This window comes from Nyctereutes procyonoides, unplaced genomic scaffold (genome assembly GCF_905146905.1).
Source record: "Nyctereutes procyonoides isolate TBG_1078 unplaced genomic scaffold, NYPRO_anot_genome, whole genome shotgun sequence".
NCBI classification, from domain to species: domain Eukaryota; kingdom Metazoa; phylum Chordata; class Mammalia; order Carnivora; family Canidae; genus Nyctereutes; species Nyctereutes procyonoides.
Window position 1 is genome coordinate 26,769,011 of NW_026575041.1, and position 26,345 is coordinate 26,795,355.

The window sequence follows — 26,345 nt, forward strand, 5'->3', positions numbered from 1 at the left end:
TAATATTGTGAAAATGTCAGTGTTACCCAGAGCAATTTACACGTTTAATGCAATCCCTATCAAAATACCATGGACTTTCTTCAGAGAGTTATAACAAATTATTTTAAGATTTGTGTGGAATCAGAAAAGACCCCGAATAGCCAGGGGAATTTTAAAAAAGAAAACCATACCTGGGGGCATCACAATGCCAGATTTCAGGTTGTACTACAAAGCTGTGGTCACCAAGACAGTGTGGTACTGGCACAAAAACAGACACATAGATCAATGGAATAGAATAGAGAACCCAGAAGTGGACCCTGAACTTTATGGTCAACTAATATTCGATAAAGGAGGAAAGACTATCCACTGGAAGAAAGACAGTCTCTTCAATAAATGGTGCTGGGAAAATTGGACATCCACATGCAGAAGAATGAAACTAGACCACTCTCTTGCACCATACACAAAGAGAAACTCAAAATGGATGAAAGATCTAAATGTGAGACAAGATTCCATCAAAATCCTAGAGGAGAGCACAGGCAACACCCTTTTTGAACTTGGCCACAGTAACTTCTTGCAAGACACATCCACAAAGGCAAAAGAAACAAAAGCAAAAATGAACTATTGGGACTTCATCAAGATAAGAAGCTTTTACACAGCAAAGGATACAGTCTACAGAATGGGAGAAGATATTTGCAAATAACATATCAGATAAAGAGCTAGTTTCCAAGATCTATAAAGAACTTATTAAACTTAACAGCAAAGAAACAAACAATCCAATCATGAAATGGGCAAAAGACATGAAGAGAAATCTCACAGAGGAAGACATAGACATGGCCAACATGCACATGAGAAAATGCTCTGCATCACTTGCCATCAGGGAAATACAAATCAAAACCACAATGAGATCCCACCTCACACCAGTGAGAATGGGGAAAATTAACAAGGCAGGAAACAACAAATGTTGGAGAGGATGCGGAGAAAAGGGAACCCTCTTACACTGTTGGTGGGAATGTGAACTGGTGCAGCCACTCTGGAAAACTGTGTGGAGGTTACTCAAAGAATTAAAAATAGACCTGCCCTACGACCCAGCAATTGCACTGTTGGGGATTTACCCCAAAGATTCAGATGCAATCAAACGCCGGGACACCTGCACCCCGATGTTTCTAGCAGCCATGTCCACAATAGCCAAACTGTGGAAGGAGCCTCGGTGCCCATCGAAAGATGAATGGATAAAGAAGATGTGGTTTATGTGTACAATGGAATATTACTCAGCCATTAGAAACGACAAATACCCACCATTTGCTTCAACGTGGATGGAACTGGAGGGTATTATGCTGAGTGAAGTAAGTCAATCGGAGAAGGACAAACAGCGTATGTTCTCATTCATTTGGGGAATATGAATAATAGTGAAAGGGAATATAAGGGAAGGGAGAAGAAATGTGTGGGAAATATCAGAAAGGGAGACAGAACATAAAGACTTCTAACTCTGGGAAATGAACTAGGGGTGGTGGAGGGGGAGGAGGGCGGGGGGTGGGGGTGAATGGGTGACGGGCACTGAGGGGGACACTTGACGGGATGAGCACTGGGTTTATTCTGTATGTTGGTAAATTGAACACCAATAAAAATTAATTTATTTAAAAAAAAGAAATAAACCATGGTCATGTATTGGAAAAATTGATGTTAAAATGTTCTAACTACCTAAAACAATCTATAGATTTGATGAAATTTCTATCAAAATACCAATAGTATTTTTCACAGACTACAACAAATAATCATATAATTTGTATGGAACCACAAAATACCCTGAATAGCCAAAGAAATCTTGAGAAAGAACAAAGCTAGAGATATATCAATTCCAGATTTCAAGATATACTACAAAGTTACAGTAATGAAAACATTATGGTACCAGCACATAAATAGACACACCAATCAATGAAACACAACAGAGAGCACAGAAATAAACCCACACCTATAGGTCAATTAATCTACCACATAAAGGGCAAAAATATTTAAGGGGGAAAGACAGTCTTTTCAAAAATGGTGCTGTGAAAATTGGACAGTCACATGCAAAAGAATGAAACTGACCACATACACAATATACAAAAATAAACTCAAAATGGATTAAAGACCTAAATGGGAGATATGAAACCATAAAACCTCTAAAAGAAAATATAGACAGTAATCTCTTTGTCATCATCCTTAGCATCATTTTTCTAGATATGTCTCCTCAGGCAAGGGAAGCAAAAGCAAATTAAACTATTGGGACTACACCAAAGTAAAAAAAAAGCTTTTGTACAGTGAAGGAAACTCAACAAACCAAAAAGGCAACTTACTGAATGGGAGAGTATATTAGCAAATGACATATCCAGTAAAGGTTTAATATATATAAAATATAAAGAACTTCTACAACTCAGAAAAAAAAGCAATCTGATTAAAAATGGGCAGAGAATTGGAACGATGTTCTTTTCAAGGACACACAAATTGTCAACAGAATCATGAAAAGATGCTCAACATCAGTAATCAGGAAAATGCAAATCAAAAGTACAAGGAAATATAATCTTCCACCTTACATCAGAATAGTTAGAATAAAAAGACAAGCAATATCAAGTGTTTGTGGGATGTGGAGAAAAGGGAATCCTCATACACTGTTGGTGGAAATGTAAGTTGGTGCAACCACTATGGAAAACAGTATGGAGATTACTCAAAAGATTAGAAATACTATATGATCCAGTAATTCCACTACTGAATGTTTGCCCAAAGAAAATGAAAAAAAATACTTTGGAAAGACATTATAAACCCCTATGTTTAATGAAGCATTATTAATGACAGCCAAGATATGGAAACAAACCAAGGGTCTGGTGATAGATGACTGAATAAAAAAATGTGAAACACACCACACACATGCACATGCACACACACGCACACACACACACACACTGAAATAGTACTCGATGCTCATAAAAAATAATAAGATCTTGCCATTTATGATAACATGGATGGACCTGGAGCATATTATGCTAAATGAAAGACAAATATTGTATGATTTCACTTATGTGGGAAATCTAAAAACAAAAAAAAATTAAACAATCAAGAAACAGAAACAGACATAAATACACAGAAGAAACTGATGGTTGCTAGATGGAAGGTGAATGGGGGAGAGTAAAATGGGTGAAGGAGAGGGAGAGACATGGGATTCCAGTTTTGTAGTAAATATTTCACCAGGGTAAAAGTTACAGCATAGGGAATGCAATCAGTAGTACTCTAACAACACTGCATGATGACAGATGGTAGTTACACTTGTGAACAGAGTATAACATAATGGGGAAGTACTATTTTATATAACTGAACCTGAGGTAACACAGTGTGTCAACTATATTTCAATTAAAAAGAAGAAGAATGCAAGAGGTGGGTTGGGGCCTTGGCAAAATAAGTAAGTATAAACATCCAGTTATAAGTCACAGATATAAAAAGTACACCAAGGGGTATATCATAAATAATATTGTAATAACTTTCTATGGTGAGAAATAGTGACTACACTTATTCTTATGCACATTGAGTAATATACAGAATTGTCAAATCACTATAATGTACTCTTGAAACTAATATAACATTGTATTCAGCTATCCTTCAATAAAAACAAAGAACAAAAAATAAATACAAGTCTATTGAACTTCATATGATTGTACTTTTAGCATTTTGTTGAGAAAATAGACAATGGCAAAAGGTACACAGAATTAAATAACAAGATTGAATGACTTTGCATTAATTACGATATTATTTATGTACTTCTGAAAAATAATAGCATCTGGAGGTTTGGGTAATCTAAGTAGAGTCTATTGGTGGGGGTACAGTAACCACCTTTCACTGTACTGTTCTCCCAACTACTGTGTCTGTCCTTAGGAGATAATATACATGCCTTCCCTAAAAAAGGGAAGACTCAGATACTAGGGAGTGGACATGGGAGCACTAGAAAGCAGATGGAAAGACTGACTTAATAGTTATCTCTCACTCATCCTGATTAATGTTATTTCAAGGGATAGAATGTGCAAAAGTTTCATAGCTGCAATGTATGTAATAGCCTTCAGAGTGTAAACAAATGTCTATCAAAATGAGAATAGGGGCACCTGGGTGGCTCAGTCAGTTAAGCATTTGACTCTTGATTTCAGCTCAGGTCATGATCTCAGGGTCCTGGGATCCAGCCCTGTGACTGGCTCCATCCTGTGGGTGGAGTCTGCTTAAGACTCTCTCTCTCTCTCTTCACCCCCACTCACATGCACTCTCTCTCTTAAAAAAAAAGAATGGATAAATGATAGTCATAGAATATAATAATATAATGCAGTAAAAATGAATAAAGTAAAATAATATATATCAGAATAAAGAACTTCACTAAGGTAAGTAAGGTCAAATTGCAGAAATATATATGCCATATGATACAATTTTTATAAAGTGAAAAAAACAACCCTCAAAACTAAAGAATATTTGTTTATGGCTATAGAGATTCAGAAAATTTATAAAATAATGTATGGGAATGATAAACCCAATAGTTAAGATAAAAGTTTCTGGGAAAAAATGATAGCTTGCAGATAGCCTAGTAGTAAAAATTCTGAACTACCTTACAAAAAATTATAGGGATTGGGAGGGGAGAGAAAAAGGTTCTGAACTTATTTATTATGTGTTATTAAAATAATTTGGTAATATGTTAGACATAGTTATTGTTTAATTCTGATACTATTAAAGTAAAATATAGTTTAATTATAGTTAAATTACGACTCTTCAGAACAAGAATATAAACATGAGCCAAATGGAAAAACAAATTAACAATGGATGACTGGTTATTGAATGGGGAAAAGAAAATGAAGGAAAAGTTGATTAACTCAGCAAAGTAAGAAAAGGAAAGGAGTACTGAAGTAACAAATATACTTAAATAAATACATAAAAAATATATATATAATGTATGGGAAGAAATAAAAGCTTATACATTGATTACCTCAATAAATGTCATCATTAAAGAAAGTCAGGCTGGGGGTTAAAAACATTCTATTTGTAGTTTGTATGAAAAACAACAAAAAGATAGGAAAATATGAGGAAAATTAAAAGATGTGAAAAGGTGAACCAAGCAAATACATGTGGCAAGCAGGAGAAGCAATCAATATTAATAACAGATAAAACAGAATTCAAGGCCAAATACATTAAAATGAGACAAAATGAGGATATTAAGAATAAAAGGTATTCCCTCTCAAAGGAAGCATAAAGCGTAAGCCTTTATTAAACAAATAATACAGAAGACAGCATTTAGAACAGAATCCTCCCTACCCTCCCCCAAAGAAAAACTTGATAAAAAGAGTGAGAATATTCCTGTTTCACATTTTACACAGTAAGTACACAATTAATAAGTACAGATAGAGAACTTAAAATTGATACAGGACAAGGAATCTTTAACACATTTTTTCATCATAACATCATTTTATTAAAAATTAAAGCTAACTTGGCATTTAACACATTTTTCTAGTTAAATCCTTGACAAACAGGAAATTACACAAAATTATTAATCATCTAGGCATTAACAAAAAAGATAACATTTCAAATCAAAATGCGTGGGATACAGTTAAATGCAAAAATATATATGTAAAGAATTATGTAGTTTTTGTGTGAAAATAATGAAAAAAAATGAGTGAAGCATTCAGCAAAAAGCAGAAAAGAGAAGGTCAAACAATAAAAAAAAAGAGGAAAAATGTTTCATATGATGTGTGGTGCAGGAACTTTAACTACACATACTAAAATAATTAGAATTAGAAAACAATATTAAATGAAACACTCCTAAATAAATTTGATAATTTAGAAAATGGAGACTTTTATAGAACATTAATTATCAAAACTGATTCCGATAGTGTCACGGTCTAGGTCTTAATTTCTTTAGTGGCAGAAGATTTCCCTTATACTATCTTAAAGAAAGAACTTAAAACTTTCCCTATATATTTCATAAAGCAAACAATATGAAAAACATCATACCAGAAATAAAGATTAAGCTATCATGATTATATAGATAAAGCTTTAAAATGAACTAACAACAACTTGAATGCTGCAGCATTAAAAATAGAACACTATAACTTATTCTAGTAGAGCCTGTTCTGAGAAGAAAAGGATGGCTCAATTCTGGAAAATCTGCCACCATAATTTATCGTATCAGATCAAAGGAGAAAATCACACAATTTTTATCAATAAATGATAAGAAGCTTTGAAAGGCAGAATCATGGTTCCTAAAGATGTCAGGAATAACAAAGAATTAAAGTTGAATATAGAATTAAGGCTGCTAACCAACCAGTTGACATTAAGAAGAGTATCCTGGATTATCCAGGTGGGGCTAGGACTCTGTGATACTCTGGTGATACTGGGTATCATAGGGTATTTAAATGGGGGAAAGGGAGGCAGAAGAATCAAGAGATGACTTCTTGACAAAAACTTGACCACTGCTCACTTTAAAGATGGATTTGCACCACAAGCCAAAGAATTTGGGCAACCTCTAAGAAGCTGAAAAATATAAGGATATAGATTTTCACCTGGAGCCCAAAAAAGAAGTGCAGTACTGCTAATATCTTGATTTGAGCCCAGTAAAACCTATTTCAGATTTCTGACCACCAGATAATAAATGTGTATTTTTTTAAAATACTAAATTTTGGTGCTTCATTACAGCAGCAATAGGAAACCAATGTATAGGCTTTTTGTTAAAATCCAAGGGTCATTACTTAAACAAATGAACAAAAAAACACTCAAAATAAAGGTTGAGGGGATCCCTGGGTGGCGCAGCGGTTTGGCGCCTGCCTTTGGCCCAGGGCGCGATCCTGGAGACACGGGATCGAATCCCACGTCGGGCTCCCAGTGCATAGACCCTGCTTCTCCCTCTGCCTATGTCTCTGCCTCTCTCTCTCTCTCTGTGTGACTATCATAAATAAAGAAAATTAAAAAAATAAAGCCTAAAAAAAAACAAAATAAAGGTTGAGGGATCCCTGGGTGACTCAGCGGTTTAGCGCCTGCCTTCGGCTGAGGGCGTGATCCTGGAGTCTCGGGATCGAGTCCCACATCGGGCTCCCTGCATGGAGCCTGCTTCTCCCTCTGGCTGTGTCTCTGCCTCTCTCTCTCTCTGTCTCTCATCAATAAATAAATAAAATCTAAGGATCCCTGGGTGGCGCAGCGGTTTAGTGCCTGCCTTTGGCCCAGGGCACGATCCTGGAGACCCGGGATCGAATCCTACGTCGGGCTCCTGGTGCATGGAGCCTGCTTCTCCCTCTGCCTGTGTCTCTGCCTCTCTCTCTCTCTCTCTCTCTCTCTCTCTCTCTCTGATGTGACTATCATAAATAAATAAGAAATTAAAAAAATAAATAAATAAATAAATAAATAAATAAAATCTAAAATAAAAAATAAAAAATAAAGGTAGAAAGATATAAACACTATTTACCAAAACACAATAGTAAACATTAATAATTAGTTTATTTGCAGATAATATTATATCTAGAAACCTTAAGGGATTATAAAGTAATTCTAACAAAGTATTGAGATAATTTAGTTATATGGTCAGAAGGCTATAAAAATCTCTAGATTTATCACTTTTAATAATTGGAGGTAGTAGATTAATCACTTATAAAGCCAGTATGAAGGGTTAAAACACAAAAGTAGCAAAATCAATTAGATCTCCAAAAATCAAAGGAATCACCAAAGAAAAAGATGTAAAATAGGATATTATATACATAAAATAAGGAAGGTGTATTAAAAATTAGTGCTTTTAGAATGTGTTTGAACTTAAGAGATCAACTAAGTATAGCCTGCTACATACACAAGACTTTATATCTGAAACCAATGTTAACCACAAATCAAAAATCTGTAATAGATGCCTGAAAGATAAAGAGCAAGGAATCCAAGTATAATGCTAAAGAAAGCCTTCAAACCACAGGGGAAAGAGCGTGAGAAGGAAGGAAAGAACAAAGAAAAACTAGAAAAACAACCAGAAACAATTAATTGTAAATGGCAAAAAGTGTATACCTACCAATAATTATTTTAAATGTAAATGGATGAGATGCTTCAATCAAAAGACATGGGGTGACTGGATAAAAAAATAAGACCTATTTATATGCTGCATACAAGAGACTCATTTCACACCTACAGACACATGAGACATGTACAGATTGAAAGTGTGTGTGTGTGTGTGTGTGTATAAGATCAATATACATATACATTATTCAACCATCAAAAAGAATGAAATCTTGCCATTTGCAGCAATGTTGATGGAGCTAGTGTGTATTATGCTAAGTGAAATAAGTCAGAGAAAGACAAATGCCATATGATCTCACTCATGTGTAATTTAAGAAAGAAAACAGATATATGGGAAGGGAGAAAAGAAGAAAAGGAGAGAGGGGCACAAGGCATAAGTGACTTAATGACAGAGAACAAAATGAAGATTGATGGAGAGAGTTGGGTAAGGGATGGGCTTAGATGGGTGATGGGTGTTGTGATGAGCATTGTGTATTAAATGTAAGTGATGAATCACTGAATTCTACTCCAGAAACCTTACTGCACTACATACTAAATAACAAAATTTAAATTAAAAAATAATAACCATCTTCCGCCAAAAAAGGGATTTTACTAAATAGAAAAAAAAAAAGAAAGTGAAGGGATGAAAAAGTATATACCATGCAAATGGAAGCAAAAAATAGCTGGGGTAGTAATACATTTGTTTATATTAGACAAAATAGACTTCAAAACAAAGAATAACAAGAGGCAAAGAAGGTCACTACATAATGACAGAATAACCTAACAAGGGGATATAAACAATTGTAAATATCTAGGCATCTAGCATAGAAGCATCCAAATACATAAAGCAAATATAAATAAACATATAGAGAGAAACTAATAACACTACAAAAATAATAGGGGGTTATTACTTATTAATACTTATTGTACTTATTACTACATCTTATTATATTAATGGGCAGATCATCCAGACAGAAAATCAATTAGGAAAAACTGACTTAGATGACACATTAGATCAGACAGATCTAACAGACATGCAAAACATTCTATCCTCAAACAGCAGAATACACATCTTTTTCAAGTGCACAATAGAACAATCTCCTTAACAGATCACAAAACAAGCCGTAATAAATTCAAGAAGATAGAAAATATACCATGCATTTCTGACCACAATGTTATGAAACTAGAAATCAATTATGAGAAAAAAATCTAGAAAGACCACAAACATATGGAGGCTAAGCAAATGCTACTAAACAATAAATGGATCCACCAAGAAATCAGATGAAATAAAAATATATCTTCACACAAATGAAAACAAAACACAACAGTCCCAAATCTTTCAGAAGCAGCAAAAGCAGTTTCTTAGGGAAAAATTTAGAGCAATGCCTGCTTACCTCAAGTGAAGAGTCTCAAATAAGTAATCTAACCTTCCACTTTAAAAGGATAGAAAAAGAAGAAAGAAGCAAAGCCAAATCTAGTAGAAGGAAGAAAATAATAAGGATTAGAGCAAAAATAAATTAAACTGAGACTTAAAAAACAATAGGAAAGATCAATGAAACTGGAAAGTAATTCTTTGAAAAATAGGCAAAATTGATAAACTTTTCAGCATATTATTAAGAAAAAAAAGAGAGAGGACTCAAATAAAATCAGAAGTGAAAGAGGAGAAACAACAACCAACACCACAGAAATACAAAGGATTATAAGAGAATATAATGAAAAAGTATATACCAACACAGATTGGACAACCTAGAAGAAGTGATAAATTCCTAGAAATAGTCTTCCAAAACTGAATCAGGAAGAAAGAAAATTTGAACAAATTGATTGCTAGTAATAAAACTGAATTAGTAATCAAAAAGTTCCCAATAAACAAAGTCCAGAGGAAAATGGCTTCACAGATTCTATGAGACCAGCATTACCGAGATACCAAAACCAGAGTCCTAGTCTCCTCCTAGTACTACCACCACAACCCAACATGATGGTGTTATATTAATATTTGCATGAATGGACATAGAGACCAACAGGATAGGATACAGAACCTGGGAACATATGCCAAATATATGTAATATCTTAATGTATGTTAAAAGTGGTGGGAGAGAAGAGTTTTAATCAGGGCATATGAAAGCTACAGGGAAAGCAGAGAACGTAGGTTCTCAGCATCCATTTTCCTAATAGAATGGTAAAGGACATCCAAACAGGGACCATATAGTTACATTAACTACTTTTCCCCCATAACTTGGTCTCCTAAGTCTAAAGAGAGGCAACCCAGACAAACGGTATAATACAGAAAAGTAATGGAAAACTGGGAATTATTTTTGGAATTATTGATCATATTTTACTGAGTAGAGGTAAATGCACACTAACCCCTAACACTTTCTATCCTGTGTCTTTTTTCCCCCTTACCATCTATCAGGTTCTGTCAGGCTACAATATTTTATGTTTATTTCGTGTGGTTTTAAAAACTGTTTCTGTCCTCAACTAAAACCTAAACTCTTTGATGATACCACAGTACTTTGTACAACATAACAGTCAAGATTTTGTTGAATAAATCAATAATTGCACAGCAACAAAAACATTTTTGCTACAAGGATGTCAACAATAATCTGGCCTCCTGCCATATAACTTTTGCTCTGTGAAAAATGAGAAGAAATCTAAGGGGAATTTCCTTCCAGTAAAAGAAACAATCTAGGGCAGAGGGTGTAGCATATTTCATAGAACGTCTGGGGTTCACATGTGCTTGCAAATGTACAAGTGATAGAATATATATATAGAATATATATATGATATTCTATCATAACTATCTTTATGTCCTCAACCACTGTTTCCCAGCCTTCTATACCAAACCAAATAGCTAAGACTTCAAGTCTTCTAGCTCAAACTATAAGCTCAAAACAAAAACAAAGCCAAAGGGAAATGGCTAAAAATTACTAAGTCAAATAGCAGGCCAAGATATATAGATTTAAATGTGTAGTAAGTAGCAGGTGTACCACAAAGAATTTAAGCAAAACTATTTTTAGAAATGATAAAAGGAGAATGTTAAAATTAAGAATCAGATGAATACAAGTTGGAGGAAGAATTACTCCAGGAAATGGACGTAGTCAAAACTTTCACTATATTTCAAAAATAAAATGACATCTAAGCTTCAATAATTCAAAGGAGAGAGATATAACATCAAATAAAAGATGCAATAAATTACAAAACAGAATAATTGAAAATGGGATCTGGAAAATAAAAAAAAATTAAAGAAATAAAGAAAGCCATTATAGATGAAAAAACCTTATTAGAATAATGAAAAAGGAGAACTGCCAGTATAAAAAAAGTAACCAGAGACATGATGTTGAAATTTTGAGAAAAATCACCAAATGAAGTACAAAGGAACTAAAATTAAAGTAAGCAGAGAAAGGATGGTAGGTATGGAAGACTGAGACCAGAGAGCTAAGATATCAATTATTATTGGGGACCATAAAAAACAGACAGGAAATGTAAAACAAAAAATCTCTGAAGGTGATAGAAAATACTTTGCTAACATATAAGAAGACTTGTAGTTTCAAATAAAAAATGGCTTAATCTGTTTCTGGAAAATATAATGCATTAAGATAGAGCTAAATTTTTTTTTAATTTCTTTAATTGGAGTCCAATTTGCCAACATATAGCATAATATCCAGTAAGATAGTGTTAAGTATTGATAAAATTACTAAAATTCAATAATTAAGAAACACAGGTGGAAGACTGATGTCATCAAGAAATGAAAAACATTAGAAGGTCATTTTCTCTTCATTTACATCAGATGCCTATAAAGAAAGGCAATGTATATGGATTTGAGTGGGGAGGGGCCCACACCACACATTTTCCATGTTTTAACAGAATTTTAGTAAAGATTTCATTGGCCAAGGGAAGTAGAATACACACATCTCACTCACTTCTTCTTCCATCTCACTTCTACTGCCCTCAGTCCCATCCTAAGCAACATTAATTCTTCTTTTTGTCTTTGGTATATCAGATTGGTAAATGTCTTTTGTAATTTCAGCATGCTCCTGGAGTCACAGGCTCTATCCAAAACAGTTATCAAAAACACTTCTAAAAATCAAAACAAGTAAGACATTCTTATACAAAGGTAAAAAAGAATCAACAAATATTTTCAATCATTTATAAAATTTCCCTACCATGAAAAATATATATATTTTCATTCAGATTATGTTTCCAAGCGAAGCATATGGCTTGGGAACATAAATATATATATAATAACAATATTCAATCACTATTACATTAATTAAATACCTCTACTATCTATGATTCCACAAATTAATTTCAATTTTAAGATACTTGCATTGAATTTTCAATGGTTCTGACAAAAAAAATAATTAAAAACTTTTAGAAGATTAAAAAAAAACTTTTAGAAGATATACGAATATATTTTGCATTACAGTTAAATATTTATTTTGCCAATGATAATATCTACATAAGTGGATCCAAGACATAAAAGATATTTGAAGCCACAATTTACTAAGTTTTTTATAAGTCAGGCACTGTGCTACATATTTTAGATGTATCATTTTATTTGCCCTCATAATAACTCTCATTATATGATCATAATGGAAAATAGAAATATGTCAAGGTTGTAGTGTGTTCCTGAGGTCCTACAGCCATTAGTGGTAAAATCTACGTGTTTTTTTATTATTTAAATTCAAGTTAGTTAAAATATAGTATGTTATTAGTTTCAGAGTAGAATTTAGTGATTCATCGGTTGCATATGACACCCAGTACTCATAACATCAGGTGTCCTCCTTAATGTCCATCATCCAGTTACCCCATTTCCCCTGCCTACCTCCCATCTAGCAACCGTGTTTGTTCTCTATAGTTAAACAAGTCTCTATGGTTAGCTTCCCTCTGTTTTTATCTTATTTTATTTTTCCTTCCTTTCCCTATGTTCATCTGTTTTGTTTCTTAAATTCCGCATACCAGTTAGATTAAATGGTATTTGTCTTTCTCTAATTGACTTACTTTGTTTAGCATAATACTCTCCAGTTCTATCCTCATCCTTGCAAATGGCAAGATTTCATGCTTTTTGATGGCTAAGTAATATTCCATCGCATACATACACATTTTTTTTAAATTCAGTTTTTTACATTTATTCAAATTCAATTTGACAACATATAGTATATAACCCAGTGCTCATCCCATCAAGTGCCCTCCTCAGTATCCATCACCCAAGTACCACAGCCCACCTTCCCTTCCACTACCCCTTGTTCATTTCACAAAGTTAGGAATCTCTCATGTTTTGTCTCCCACTCTAATTTTTCCCACTCATTTTCTCTCCTTTCCCCTATAATCTCTTTCACTATTTCTTATATTCCCCACATGAGTGAAATCATATGATTGTCCTTCTCCAATTGACCTACTTCACTCAGCATGATACCCTTCAGTTCCATCCACGTCGAAGCAAATGGTGGGTATTCATCATTTCTGATGGCTGAGTAATATTCCATCATATATATAGACCACATCTTCTTTACCCATTCATCTGTCATAGACATTGAGACTCCATACACAGTTTGGCTATTGTGGACATTGCTGCAGTAAACGCTGGGGGGCAGGTGTCCTGGTGTTTCACTGCATTTGTATCATTGGGGTAAATCCCCAGTAGCACAATTGCTGGGTCATAGGGTAGCTCTATTTTTAGCTCTTTGAGGAACCTCCACACTGTTTTCCAGAGTGGCTGTACCAGTACACATTCCCACCAACAGTGCAGGAGGGCTCCCCATTCTCCACATCCTCTCCAACATTTGTGGTTTCCTGTCTTGTTATTTTCTCCATTCTCACTGGTGTGAGGTGGGATCTCATTGTGGTTTTGATTTTGTATTATCCCTGACTGCAAGTGATACGGAGCATTTACTCATGTGCTTGTTGGCCATGTGTAGGTCTTCTTTGGAGAAAATTCTGTTCATGTCTTCTGCTCATTTCATGATTGGATTTTGTTTCTTGGGTGCTGAGTTTAATAAGTTCTTTATAGATCGTGGATACTAGCCCTTTATCTGATTTGTCATATGCAAATATCTTCTCCCATTCTGTAGGTTGTCTTTTAGTTTTGTTGACTGTTTCCTTTGCTGTGCAGAAGCTTTTATCTTGATTAAGTCCCAATAGTTCATTGTTGCTTTTGTTTCCCTTGCCTTCATGGATGTATCTTGCAAGAAGTTGCTTGGCCAAATACAAAAAAGGTGTCAACTGTGTTCTCCTCTAGGATTTTGACTGATTTTTGTCTCAGATTTGGATCTTTCAACCATTTTGGGTGTATCTTTGTGTCTGGTATAAGAGAATGGTCCAGTTTAATTCTTCTGCACGTGGCTGTCCAATTTTCTCAGTACCATTTATTGAAGAAACTGTACATTTTCCAGTGAATAGTCTTTCCTGCTTTGTCAAATATTATTTGACCATAGAGTTGAGGGCACATTCCTGGGTTCTCTGTTCTGTTCCATTGATCTATGTGTCTGTTTTTGTGCCAGTACCACACTGTCTTGATGACCACAGCTTTGTAATATAGCTTGAAATCTGGCATTGTGATGGCCCTGGCATTGGTTTTCCTTTTCAATATTCTCCTGGTTATTCGGGTCTTTTCTGATTCCACAAAAATCTTAAGATTATTTGTTCCAATTCTGTGAAGAAAGTCCATGGTATTTTGATAGGGATTGCACTGCACATGTAAATTACCCTAGGTACCATAGACATTTTCACAAAATTTATTCTTCCAATCCATGAACATGGAATGTTTTTCCAACTATTTCTGTCTTCCTCAATTTCCTTTAGAAGTATTCTGTAGTTTTTAGGGTATAGATCCTTTAACACTTTGATGAGGTTTATTCCTAGGTATCTTATACTTTTTGGGTGCAATTGTAAATGGGATTGATTTCTTGATTTGTCTTTCTTCAGTCTCATTGTTAGTGTATAGAAATGCCACTGATTTTTGGGCATTGATTTTGTATCCTGCCACATTGCTGAATTGCTATAGGAGTTCTAGCAATCTTGGGGTGGAGTCTTTTGGGTTTTCTATGTATAGTATCATGTCATCTGTGAAAAAGGACATTGACTTCTTCTTTGCTAATTTGAAGGCCTTTTATTTCTTTTTATTGTCTGATTGCTGAGGCTAGGACTTCTAGTACTATGTTGAATAGCAGTGGTGAGAGTAAACATCCCTGTCATGTTCCTGGTCTTAGGGGAAAGGCTCTTAGTTTTTCCCAATTGAGAATGATATTCACTGTGGGCTTTTCAGAAATGGCTTTTAAGATATTGAATGATGGTCCCTCTATCCCTACACTCTGAAGAGTTTTTATCAGGAATGGATGCTGTATTTTGTCAAATGCTTTCTCCGCATCTATTGAGAGGATCATTTGGTTCTTGTTTTTTCTCTTGTTGATGTGATCTATCACGTTGATTGTTTTATGAATGTTGAACCCTTCCTTGCAATATAGGGATAAACCCCACCTGGTCATGGTGAATAATTATCTTAATGTATTGTTGGATCCTATTGGCTAGTATCTTGTTCAGATTTTTTGCATCTGTGTTCATCAGGGATATTGGTCTATAATTCACCTTTTTGGTGGGGTCTTTGGTTTTGGAATCAAGGTGATCGTGGCCACATAAATAGAATTTGGAAATACTCCCTCCCTTTCTATCCTTTGAAACAGCTTTAGTAGGATAGGTATTATTTCTTCTTTAAACATTTGATAGAATTCCCCTGGGAGGCCATTTGGTCCTGGACTTTGGTGTCTTGGGAGGTTTTCGATGACTGCTTCAATTTCCTCGCTGGTTATTGGCCTGTTCAGGTTTTCTATTTCTTCCTGTTCCAGTTTTGGTAATTTGTGGTTTTCCAGAAATACATCCCTTTCTTCTAGATTGCCTAGTTGGCATATAGTTGCTCATAATACGTCTTAAAAATCACTTGTATTTCCTTGGTATTGGTTGTGATATCTTCTCTTTCATTCATGATTTTATTAATTTGAGTCTTTTCTCTTTTGTTTTTAATAAGGTTGACTAGGGGTTTCTTGATCTTATTAATTCTTTCAAAGAATCAACTCCTGGGGATCCCTGGGTGGCGCAGCGGTTTAGCGCCTGCCTTTGGCCCAGGGCGTGATCCTGGAGCCTCAGGATCGAATCCCACGTCGGGTTCCCGGTGCATGGAGCCTGCTTCTCCCACTGCCTGTCTCTCTCTCTCTCTCTCTCTCTCTCTCTCTCTCTCTCTGTGTGTGTGTGTGTGTGTGTGACTATCATAAATAAATAAAAAAATTTAAAAAAAAGAATCAACTCCTGGTTTTGTTGATCTAAGTTCTTCTGGTCTCTATTTCATTGAATTCTGCTCGAATCTTTATTAACTCTCTTCTTCTGCTTGGTGTAGATTTTACTTGCTGTTCTTTCTCCATTCCTTTTAAGTGTGAGGTTAGCTTGTATATTTGAGTTTTTCCCAATTTTTGGAGGGATCGTTGTATTGCAATGTATTTCCCTGTTGTAGACATCAAATAGATGGGTCTTGCTTATTTATCTAGTCCAATACCCCGCATCTTTTGATGGGATCATTTAGCCCATTCATGTTCAGAGTAACTATTGAAAGATATGAATTTAGTGTCATCATAATACCTATTTAGTCCCTGTTTTTGTGGATTATTTCTTTGGTGTTTCTGTTTCCTTTACAGGGTCCCCCTTAATTTTTCTTGCAGAGCTGGTTTGGTGGTCACATATTCTTTCAGTTTCTGCCTATCCTGGAAGCTCTTTATCTGTCCTTCTATTCTGAATGAGAGCCTTGCTGGATACAGTATTCTTGGCTGCTTGTTCTTCTCATTTAGTACCCTGAATATATCCTGCCAGCCCTTTCTGGCCTGCCAGGTGTCATAGAGAGGTCTGCTGTTAATCTGATATTTCTCCCCATATAAGTTAAGAATATCTTGTCTCTCACTGCTTTAAGGATTTTTTATATCTTTGAAATTTGCGGTTTTCACTATTAAATGTCGAAGTGTTGGTTTTTATTGATTTTTTTGGGGGGGGTCCTCTCTATCTCTTGGATTTCAATGCCTGGTTTCATCCCCAGATTAGAGAAGTTCTCAGGTATGATTTCTTCAAATTTACTTTGTGGTCCTCTCTCTCTCAGCCTCTTTTGGAATCCCAGTTAGACATATATTCTTCCTTCTCAAGTTATCATTTATTTTCCTAAGTGTTCCTCATTGACTCTTATTTTCCACTTTTTCCTCAGCTTCCTTCCTTTTTTTTTTAAATTTTTTTTTTAATTTTTATTTATTTATGATAGTCACAGAGAGAGAGAGAGGCAGAGACACAGGCAGAGGGAGAAGCAGGCTCCATGCACCGGGAGCCCGACGTGGGATTCGATCCCGGGTCTCCAGGATCGCGCCCTGGGCCAAAGGCAGGCGCCAAACCGCTGCGCCACCCAGGGATCCCCTCAGCTTCCTTCCTTACCATCAACTTGTCTTCTATATCACTCACTCTCTCTCTTCCACCTCATTAATCCTAGCAGTTAGGACACCCAGTTTGAATTGCATCTCATTTAATTGATTTTTAATTTCAGCTTGATTAGATCTAAATTCTGCAGTAATGAAGTCTCTCCTTTATGCCTTTTTCCAGAGACACCAGTAGCTTTATAATTGTACTTCTGTATTGATATTCTGACATTGTATTTAAATCCAAATTCTGTAACTCTATGGCATAGAGTATTGTTTCCAGTTCTTTCTTTTGTGGTGAATTCTTCCTTCTAGTTATTTTGTCCAGTGCACAGTGGCTGTATTAGTGAGCTGAGTCAAAAATATCAACCATGACCTCAGTAAAATATCCCCTATGATTCCTAAGAGGTCAGAGATCAGAAAATAAAAGAAAAAGGAGAACAAAATAAAGCAAAGGACCATTAATGTGAAAAACAATTTTTAAAACAAAATAGTAAAAATAAAAAAATCAAAAACAAGAAACAAAAGGAAAAAAAGGGGCAGTGTGATGGTGGCAGTGAGGAAGTGGTGGTGGAGAGAGAATATAGTCTCCCTGAGGGGTCCCAGAAGGTGATCCTCTTGGTTCTGAGTGTATTTTGTTCTTTATGTTAGAGGATGCTCAATCCTAAATTTATATAAACCAGCAATACTTATATAGAGACCCAACATTGATCACAAAAATATAAACAATATAAAAGGGGGGTAGAATGGGAAGGATGAGAGAATATAGTCTCACAAAATGAACCTATATGGTGTTTCACTTGGTTCTGGGTGTATTTTGGTCGTGTGTAGAAGGTACTAACTTCCACCATTGTAAAACAAAATGAGACAGAAAAAAACAAAAAACAAAACCCCATATCTCTTATAACTTTCAAAATTAAATTATGTTGAAGGGAATCCAGAAGTGAAAAACATCTAAGACATGCAATTGTAGAAATATGAAAGTCAAAAAGGAAAAAGCTTAAAAATGAAGATTTAGTAAAATATTGTGGTTAAGGTGGGAAAAGAGAAAAAATATTGGAAATGTTTAACCTGATATAAAAACAAATCATAATGAGGGAAAAAAATAAAAGACCCTCTTTTCTTCAGTCCTGGATCTTTCCCTTGCTGCTTATTCAGCAAACTTGCTTTTCCCTTGTACTTCCAGCAGTTCATCTGGGGGAGGGTCTTCTGTGCTATTCTCAGGTGTGTGTACCTGGACGGAGATGTCCCACCCCCTGCCGGGTGCCAGGTTCAGTGTGACCAGTTTATCCTATGAGGCCTGTTACAAGGGGGCCTCTCCTCTCCCAGGCACATGGTGAAACAAGGAGGAAAAACAATGGTAGCAGCCAGATCTCCAGCTCTGGAGTCAAGCTCCCCATGAGCACCTAACTGCACTCTCCCAGTCCGCACTGACCTTGGGGGGCACCCAGCGGCTGGAGACTTGTCACTGTCCTGTGCCCTCCCCTGCTTCCTCCTGCCCCAGGTGGAATGCAGGATTGCCGGCCTTGTCTACTTCTGCGCCTTCGGATCCAGGGCCATGTGCCGCTGGACCTGCACTCCTGGGGAATGTCTCTCTCAAAGGGAACGGAAGACAGCTGCCTCCCTCCGTTTCTGGGCTCTAGGATAAAAGGAACTCTGGAGTAAGCCCAAATCACCAACTGGCTTCTCCCAAATGCCCCGGTGGTCTGTGACGCTCCAGCCCTTTATGGAGATCGGACTGTTGTTTGCAGTGAGCTTTCCTTGGTGCACCCCTACTCTTTGTTGTGTCTCTGGGAATCTTGAGGCTTCACTGTCCCTACTATGAATCTGCCCTATTTCCCTGCTAAGCACTTTTCCGTCAGGGAAAACTCAGGCGCTGGTTTTTAAAGTTCCTGCTTGTCCAGGGCTGGGCTTTCATGCCCAGGAGGCTTTCTCCACCTGCTTTTGTCCCACATGTCATAGTTCCCTTTCCACACTTTATTTATTTATTTTTTTCACCTTCCTGACTTTTAGAAGTGAAAACTGTTTCTCTCTGTAGCATTCCTGCTATTCTCTCTTTACATCTCAGGTTGAATTTGTAGGTGTTCAGAATGTTTTAAAAGTTATCTAGGGGTAAATTTGGGGAGCCAGGTGAGTTGAGGGCCCCTACTCTCCCATCATCTTGACCCTCTCTACACATCTTTTTATCCATTCATTTGCTGATGGACATTTGGGCTCTTACTGTGTTTTGACAATTTTGGACATTGCTGTTAAAAACATTGGGGTGATTATGTTTGAAACACTATCTTTGTATCCTTTGAATAAATATCTTAACACTTCAACTGTTGGATTTAGTTGAGAAATTTAAATCAAACCCTACTTGTTCTGACTCAACATCCTTATTCTTATTACAATGCTATACCATCTCCTACAGAGGTGTTTTAAAAATTTCTTTTTAACCTATTGATAAAATTTTAAATCAGGGTTAATATATTAGATTGAAAAATATGTTAGTTATAATTTATCCATCAGATTAGGTGTTCTGGAGAAGACTAATAAGCTACCTAATATTCTACATTGCTGGTAATGCTACATTGCTACATTGCTGGTAATGTAGAATATTAGGTAGCTTATTAGTCTTCTCCAGAACACCTAATCTGATGGATAAATTATAACTAACATATTTTTAAGTGCATAGCTAAACTTCTCAAATATTCAACAAAGTATCAGAGTCCAAAATGAAATCTATCTCCCCTTTATTTAGACTAAAAGATTTACCTATATGTTTATTTCTTTTTTCCAGTTTATTTTTGAAATAAATTTTTTTAAGTTCTTTCTGTGGGAAATTAATGATAAACTCATTTGCTTCCACTTAAAATATCTTTATTTGGGATCCCTGGGTGGTGCAGCGGTTTGGTGCCTGCCTTTGGCCCAGGGCGCAATCCTGGAGATCCGGGATCGAATCCCACATCGGGCTCCCAGTGCATGGAGCCTGCTTCTCCCTCTACCTGTGTCTCTGCCTCTCTCTCTCTCTCTCTCTGTGTGTGTGTGACTATCATAAAAAAAAACTTTATTTAATCTTCATTTTTGAATGATTTCAGGAATTTAAAAATTTTAGGTTCACTTTTTTTCCTCCACACCTCAAGGATGTTTCTCTATTGTCTTTTGGCATGTATCATTTTTTTCTGAGAATTCTCCCACTGATCTAACAGAGACATGAGAAGAAAGCATGTGTGCTTCATCCTTGCTCCATATGGAAAAAAGAACCAAGCCTTTCCTTTGATCATTTGTAATTGAAGGCCTTCTTCACCCAAACTGGAAGCTTGAAATTATCCTATCTGCATGGTATGGGAATACTAGAAGCAAAAAGTAAATATGGGAAGTGTTCCTTTATCAATGAAATCCTTAAGGTGTCTGGAAGAATAAAATAAAAATTCTCTGGAGAGAAACTCCCTCAAGTAAGACCACATAAGATTTCAATAAATAAATAAATAAAAATAAATAAATAAATAAATAAATAAACACAAACAAACAGTGCCAAACATGAGTTTATAATCCAAAATTACAAAAACCACAATCAGTGACAAGTAGCAGAGATAATAAACAAGATGCTGGAATTGGCTCACAACAGCCTATGAAAATTTATGAAGTATTTGGGAATATTGAGAGCCGGATTTTAAAACACTGGTAGCCTGAAATTTCCTATCACGGAGTTTTATACTATAATCATGGGGAATTTCTCTAAATAACAATGGCTTTATTTTAAACCACCATGCTAAGTGGCATAATTAGATCTGGAGTTATGGGACTTTGGAATTACTACAAATATTTGCAACAAGTTTGTTAACAATAATTAGTTATATGAAAAGGAATGGAAACACTAAAAAAGGAAAAGATAGTAAAAATAAGATTTATAAAAGGAACAAGTATAATGTCTTTAAAAAGTACCATCACTAAAATGAAGAGATAGTAAACTTGAAGACAACTGACTAAATTACACAGAATATAGCACAGGTATATAATAATATGGGAAATATTAAATAGGATAAAGATATATAGCATATAGAATGGGCTAACTAATATATGTCTAGTAAGTGTTCTAGAGGTAGGAAAAGGCAATGTGGAGGGAGGCAATATTTAAGAATACTGGGATGGTGTTGCTCCTCCTGGTATTTATGAAAGACATATTCTCAGATTTAGAAATTATGATTTACAATTGGAAAAATGAAATTAATTTATAACTGGTTATTAGAATGAATTTGGAGAACCAAGTATAAAAACATTTTATATAAATATAGAGAAACTATTTACTCAAAGAAACTGTTAGATCAATGGAAGAATTCTCAAACAAAAAACATACATGCCAGATAATAGTAGAGGAACATCTTTAAGGTGTGGAGGAAAAAAAGTCAATCTAAAATTTTTAAATTCCCAAAATCACCATTCAAAAATGAAGATTAAATAAAGATATTTTTAAGCGAAAGCAAATGAGTTTTTCATTAACGACTTTCCATAGAAAGAACTTATAAAAATTTTATTTCAAAAATAAATAAACTTGCAGCCCGGGTAGCTCAGCGGTTTAGCGCCGCCTTCAGCCCAGGGCAGTGATCCTGGAGACCTGGGATCGAGTCCCTGGAGACCCGGGATCGAGTCCCACATGGGGCTCCCTGCATGGAGCCTGCTTCTCCCTCTGCCTGCGTCTTTGCCTCTCTCTCTCTCTCTCTCTCTCTCTCTCTCTCTCTGTGTCATGAATAAATGAATAAAATCTTTAAAAATATATATAAATAAATAAACTGAATGAAAGACTGAGTTAAGAAAAACAAATAGGTAAACATATATAGGTAAATCTTTTAGACTGAATAAAATAATAACGATTACTAATTCTGGATCATGCTCTGAAATTAATGTTGCTTACTTTGCCATGGCCTCTCTACTATTTGTATTTTTTTATTTTGGGAAAAAATAAATTTTATACTGAGTGGGTGACATAAGGTTTTCATGTGATAGTGCCAGGCCTGTTGCATGGAGGCAAAGGAAGAATTATAATGGATATTAAGATGTATGTTTTATGGCAGCCAGAAAGATTTTTGGGAATTGGATGAGAAAATAGAGCATAACAGACAGCAGACAGGGAATGGTGCAAATCAAATCTTTTAATATTATGAGGATCAGAATAAGCTTTGCTGTAGTTTGGGTGGATTTATAAGCAATTATCCTAATCACAGCTGCAAGAAATCATGTCTAGATATATGCTTTTACTTTGGATTAGCAAAAAGATGATGTTACTGGGATCGGTACACTGGGACTATGCTGTAACAACAACTTTTGGCACTGATTTAGTTTGCTTTTCCTTTTTCAGGTTCCACCTCTACTTCCAGATTAAAACAACATGCCTGTATTTATACTTAGAAAAATATAAATAGTACATCATTATTTTCTGCAGTGGTTTTCAATAATTCATCAGTTATGTATAACGCCCGGTGCTCATCACATCATGTGCCCTTCTTAATACCCCTCACCCACTTACCTCATCCTCCTTGCCCTCTTCCCCATCAGCAAACCTCAGTTTCTTTCCCAGAGTTAAGAGCCTCCCCTCTGATATTTTCCCATTTAGTTTCCCCTCCTTCCCTTATGGTCCTCTGATGTACTGTATGTTGGCAAATTAAATTTAAACAAAAAACAAAAGATATTTATAATGAAGAACTGATAATAAATGTTTGTAACTATATATATAGTTACATCTGATATATATATTTCTATATATATATGAAATAGGAAATTAAAATAGGTATTTGCCAGAAAAAAAACTATATTAGAATTGTTTTATTTTTTATTTATTTTTTTAAAAATATTTTATTTATTTATTCATGAGAGACACACACAGAGAGAGAGAGAGAGAGAGAGAGAGAGAGAGAGGCAGAGACACAGGCAGAGGGAGAAGCAGGCTCCATGCAGGGAGCCTGATGTGGGACTCAATCCCTGGTCTCCAGAATCAGGCCCTGGGCTGAAGGCAGTGCTAAACCGCTGAGCCACCCGGGCTGCCCTAGAATTGTTTTAAATCATCCAAATAAATTCAGACTACAAATGGAGAAGAATCTTTGTGCCCCTCAATCCTGACTTTTTACTGGGTCTAGAAATAGGAGATACTGCTAGATACTATTGAACAATTCTAGCTGGCAACGATAAAAGCAGTCCCCCAAAATGCAAAAACAAACAACACCAAAAAACACCCACAAACAAACAAAACAAAAACAAACAAAGAAAAAGAAATGAGAATGAATACTCTAAGGAGTGTCCCCTCATCCAGCGTGAACAATCAGGCAGTGACTGGAAGACATTTGGTTGCAGGTTTCAATTCAATGAACTGGGTAAACAGTGTAAGGTACTGTCTTAGGATAGGGGTTACTGATTCAAAACCAAGGTTTGAGAAGAAAAGAAAATACTCGTAAGAGGAAGACCAGGAGAGGTCTAAAGATGTAGGTGGCGGGCATCACCCAAAACAATTTCTGCAGCAAAGAGAGGGCAGAGGATTTCAGTATTTATAGTAATTAAGGACATAGAATAAGTTTCTATACCTCCATAAAGGTACTGTTTAGGAGCTTTGGAATTCTTCAGAAAAAAACGGAGGCTTATTGACTTCAAATGTAGGAGAAGAAAAAAAGAACAACACAGTTTTAATGCACAACCCATATTCTGTAGCCCAGAAAGTTTGCCAAGAGAAGTGGGGGAGGAGGTAGGAGAGAAACTAGTTTTTCTAACATAACCCTTTTAAATCTAAAGAAGAGTCTAAATAAATAAATAGATAAATAAATAAATAATAAATACATACTTAAATAGATAAGTAACTTTTAAGTCTCCAGCTTTAAAAAAATTTCAGCTAACATTAACTATGCATTTAATCATTCCTTTCCACAGAAAGCTACTTACTTTTGTAAGAGCTAATTACCTTAATAATTTAGCATTTATACCACAAATGCAAAATACAGAGTTGCAGTCATTTAGAACTTTTTTGTGAGTCATTACACAAACATATTTTCCAAAGGAAATAAGTTAGAAGCAGAATATCTAAATTTGAAGCTATATCACCATCCTTCAGCACGTAACTATCTTTCTTACTCAGTCCTGCACAGCAATGAGAAAAATGCAAGAGTTCACTGTGACCTGGTGAAGGCAAGGAAGTGATTCATTAAAAATAAAAATTACATGCAACTAAGAGACCCAATAACTCAAACACAATTCTTATAATCAAAACAGAGTCGCTGAAGCTGGTCAGGGCAACCTGTAACATCTAGGTCACAATACACCAAAACATGAATACTTCTGACTTCTGATATTCTACTGTATAGTTTATTATATCTTTAAAAATGTTTCAATGTTCTTTCTTTGTTCCATCTTTTGTTATTCAAATAGCCTCTATACCAGAAATGAAAAACCTCAAGAAGGAGTGATAACCATGAAGAAAAGAAGAAAAGGAAGAAGGAAGGAGGGAGAGAGGGAAGGAAGGAAAAAGATGTCTCTCCATTTCCAGTAGTGTGTAGACAATTATTACTTTAGAAGGAATAATTAATTCCTTCTAATTATGGAAGAATCCAACCAGGAGCAACCCTGATGATCATTCAAAAGGAAGCTCTCACAATCTTAGTACACCACAAGTATACTTCCCTTTACTCCAGAAATTTAATACAGGACTAGTAATTAGAATCTAATCCAGAAATTGAGTACCTTTTTGATTTATAAGAGCTGGGTTGTTGACTCTACATATTTTTGCTACTAACTCTCCCAGGTGGAACAATATCAGGACTATGACATATTAGAGTGTGTTGTCAGGTTCTTTCTAACTAATAAACCTCTGTGCAAATCTACTCATGAAATAATTAAATGCACCAATATTGTATTTCTCAGTTTGCAATGTTGACCACAAGAGAACATTAGCATTCAATTGATCTCTCTTTTACATATGGCTGAAATACAGTAAGGCTTTTTCCTTTTTTTAAATCTCAGAATTATCCCTCAGAAACAAAGGTACTAGGAGCCTCAGTGTCCATCGAAAGATGAATGGATAAAGAAGATGTGGTTTATGTATACAATGGAATATTACTCAGCCATTAGAAATGACAAATACCCACCATTTGCTTCCACGTGGATGGAACTGGAGGGCATTATGCTGAGTGAAAGAAGTCAATCGGAGAAGGACAAACATTATATGTTCTCATTCATTTGGGGAATATAAAAAATAGTGAAAGGGAATAAAGGGGGAAAGGAGAAAAAATGAGTGGGAAATATCAGACAGGGAGACAGAACATGAGAGACTCCTAACTCTGGGAAACGAACTAGGGGTGGTAGAAAGGGAGGTGGGCGGGGGTTGGAGGTGACTGGGTGACAGGCACTGAGGGGGGCACTTGATGGGATGAGCACTGGGTGTTATTCTATATGTTGGCAAATTGAACACCAATAAAAAATAAATTTATAAAAAAAACAAAGGTACTACACTATATAATAGCCTTATGAGCAATCTAACATTATGAAACTCTAAATTTTTTTTTAAGATTTAATTTATTTATTCACAAGAGACACAGAGAGAGAGAGGCAGAGACACAGCCAGAGGAAGAAGCAGGCTCCATGCAGGGAGCCTGACGTGGGACTCGATCCCAGGATTCCAGGATCACGCCCTGGGGCCAAAGGCAGGCTCTAAACTGCTGAGCCACCCAGGGATCCCCTCTAAATTATTTTGAATGACAATATGTTACCAAAGACAAATTAATCTGAAATAACTTCAATCAAAGGTAGCTGGGAAGATTTGTAGACAGTATCTGATTTAAAAAAAAAAAAACAAAAGCAAAGAAATTTGATGAGGAATTAACCTAATGAGATTAGGGAAGAACATACCAAAAAAAAAAAAAAAAAGCTTCAAAATATCCGTTTACTCCTTAC

At 35.6% G+C, this 26,345-nt stretch overlaps 1 protein-coding gene across 2 annotated transcripts in view; it reads right to left on the reverse strand.

Moving 5' to 3' along the window:
* The window catches only part of PGR (progesterone receptor), a 109,190-nt gene that overhangs the window by 35,649 nt on the left and 47,196 nt on the right, over positions 1-26,345 (reverse strand). The gene's annotated exons all lie outside the window — the stretch shown is intronic.